The sequence below is a fragment of the Crocuta crocuta genome, unplaced genomic scaffold (genome assembly GCF_008692635.1).
Source record: "Crocuta crocuta isolate KB4526 unplaced genomic scaffold, BGI_CrCroc_1.0 scaffold333, whole genome shotgun sequence".
In the NCBI taxonomy this organism is placed as follows: Eukaryota; Metazoa; Chordata; class Mammalia; order Carnivora; family Hyaenidae; genus Crocuta; species Crocuta crocuta.
The window spans coordinates 3,734,227-3,737,259 of NW_027532856.1; the positions used below are offsets into that span (position 1 = coordinate 3,734,227).

General features: G+C 36.8%; 1 long non-coding RNA gene across 1 annotated transcript in view; it reads right to left on the bottom strand.

Annotated features, from left to right (window-relative positions):
* Positions 1-2,742, bottom strand: part of LOC144216288 (uncharacterized) — a 7,015-nt gene extending 4,273 nt beyond the window's left edge. The window contains exon 1 of the long non-coding RNA XR_013330618.1: positions 2,684-2,742. This is a non-coding gene — a long non-coding RNA (uncharacterized LOC144216288). The remainder of the gene's footprint in view (positions 1-2,683) is intronic.
* Positions 2,743-3,033: the final 291 nt, after the last annotated feature.

Genomic DNA, 3,033 nt, shown 5'->3' on the forward strand with positions numbered 1-3,033 from the left:
AGAGACCCTTTTTTAAAAAAAAAAAAAAAAAAAAGGAAGACAAATTCTTCAATATAATGTGCAGCTCAACACTGTCACAGCACAGCACGGATAGAAGAAATGGTCAAGTGACTTCTGGGAAAGTGTAATTTCTATTTGGGTCAGCCTTGTTCACATGAATATGAGTGGCAAGAGCTCATGCTGTGGAGCTGAACAGAAGCAAACACTAAATGGAAAACTGTTCTGAGCAGAAGAGTTGCCGGTGAAGAAAGAAATGGACTGGAGCCAGTGTTTTGAGAAGGTGATTATTTGATAAAACTCTTCAGATAATTTTTTATTTTTTTATTTTTTAAGTTTATTTATTTATTTTGAGAGAAAGGAAGGGAGGGACGGGGCAGAGAGAGAAGAGGAGAGAAAATCCCAAGCAGGCTCTGCACCCCAATGTGGGGCTCGAACTCATGAACCAGGAAATCATGACCCGAGCTGAAGTCACACACTCAACTAATTGAGCCACCCAGGCATCCTTCAGATTATTTTCTAAAAACTAAACAATTCTGAGACAAAGAAAATTGTACCCAGTCTGTTACAGCCACAGTCTACAGCTACTCTCAATTGCATTCCTATACATACATATTTTGTGCAATGAATATAACTACTCCATATTCTGCTTTACTTTTACTAAATATTGTGTCTGAAATATTTTTTCATATCCATAGAGTATCCATTATCCTTTATAAAGTCTATGATAATCCATTATGAAGGTGAATCATACTATCTTCTTCTATTGTTAGACAATTACATTGTTTCAAATTATTCTCTTTTCTAACATTGCCCTATATAGTGGGGTGTTTTGTTTTGTTTTGTTTTGTTTTATTATGTGTTTAGGGTACCTTTTTAGGAGTCCAAGTCTAGGGTCAAAAATGTGAATGGTAGGTGATAGGGATGGAAGAGGGCACTTGTTGGGATGAGCATTGGGTGTTATATGGAAACCAACTTGATAATAAACTATAAAAAAAAAAGGGATAAGAAGACCCCCAAAAAATTAAAATTAAAAAATTAAAATTAAAAAAATGTGAATGGTATATGGCAACATAGAATGGATAATAACACAGAATTTGGAATCAGGAAACCTGGATACATAACTTGGTTCTGTCTGTTACTACCGATGTTACTGGAATGATTTACTGAAGCCTCCTGGTCCTCCGGGGATTGGGGCAATAATTAAATAAAACTGTATATGCCAAGTACATTATATAGATCTTGGTAAATAGGCAAATTACTATTCTTTTTCTTTGCTCCTGAGACCATCAAATTTATATATACTGTCTTTTTCTGACATTTCTAACATCTATACTTTGCTATAACTTTAGAAAATTATAGAAAAAAATCTAACCACTATTAACCCTTTAGAGAATTTACCACCAGCTCTTTTTTAAGATTTTATTTTTAAGTAATCTCTACTCCCGATGTCAGGCTTGAGATCAAGAGTCATGTTCTACCAACTGAGCCAACCAGGAACCCTTACCATCAGCTTTTTTTTTTTCCTATAAATATGTAATTTATGAGTTTTATTTTTATTTTTTAATTTTTTTTAAGTAAGCTCCACATCCAGCATGGAGCCCAGTATACAGCTCAATGCAGGGTTTGAACCCATAATCCAGAGATCAACACCTGAGCTGAGATTAAGAGTTGGATACTTAACCAACTGAGCCACCCAGAGACCCCTATAATTTATGATTTTTTAAAATAAAATTTTAGGGGCACCTGGATGGCTCAGTCAGTTAAGCGTCTGACTCTTGATTTCAGCTCAGGTCATGATCTTATGGTTTGTGAGTTCGAACCCCGTGTCTGGCACTGAACGTGCCGTGCAGAGCCTGCTTGGAATCTTCTCTCTTCCTCTCTCTGCCCCTCCCCTGCATGCATTTTCTGTCTCTCAAAAATAAATAGGTGGACTTTTAAAAAACTTTAAAATAAAATTTAAATCACATGGAATATGCTGTTATTTCTTGCCCTTTCTCACTATTATAAAACATTTACTTACATTTTCAAAAATATGATTTTTATTGTCCCCATGATATTCTACCTTTAAATATATTTCCTTTAATGATTCTGGTATTGTTTATACATTCTGATCACTTCTAAATTTTTGTAATTGTGAGTAACTGGATAAGTATCCTTGAACATATATTTTTATTCATATTAATTCTTCCAAGGATAGTGCATACTTTCTTAGGGCTGCCATAACAGACTACCACAAACTGGGGAGCTTAAAATTAGAAATGTACTGTCTCACAGTCCAAAACTCAAGGTGTCAGCAGGGCCCTGTTCCCTCTGAAAACTGTAGTAGATTCTATCATGCTTTTTAAATTTTGTCTTGTGTTGTTTGCTGGCAATCCTTGGCATTCCTTGGCTGATACTATAATCCCCCTTATCCAGAGTTTCACTTTCTTTTTTTTTTTCTTTTTTTTTTAAATTTATTTTTGAGAGAGAAGACAGAGACAGCATGAGCAGGGGAGGGTCAGAGAATGAGGGAGACACAGAATCCGAAGACAGGTTCCAGGCTCTGAGCTAGCTGTCAGCACAGAGCCCAACGCGGGGCTCGAACCCATGAACCGTGAGATCATGACCTGAGCCAAAGTCGGACGCTTAACCAACTGAGCCAACCAGGCGCCCCCAGAGTTTCACTTTCTGTGGTTTCAGTTACCTGCGGTCAACCCCCTGTGGGAAGCAGATGGTCCTCCTGTGGGTCCTGGGAAGGTCCACAGAGGCCTAGCATTGCGTCACATGCTTGTGTCATTCACCTCACTTTGTCGCATCACATAGGCATTTTATCATCTCACATCATCACAAGAAGGGTGAGTAGATTACAATGAGGCATTTTGAGAGAAACCACATTCGTGTAACTTTTATTATAGTAAGTTGTTATAATTATTCTATTTTGTTATTAATCTTTGTTGTTAATCTCTTACTGTGCCTAATCTGTAAATTAAACTTTATTATAGGTATGTATGCCGAGGAAAAAACATAGCTTTTATGAGGTTTGATACTACCTGC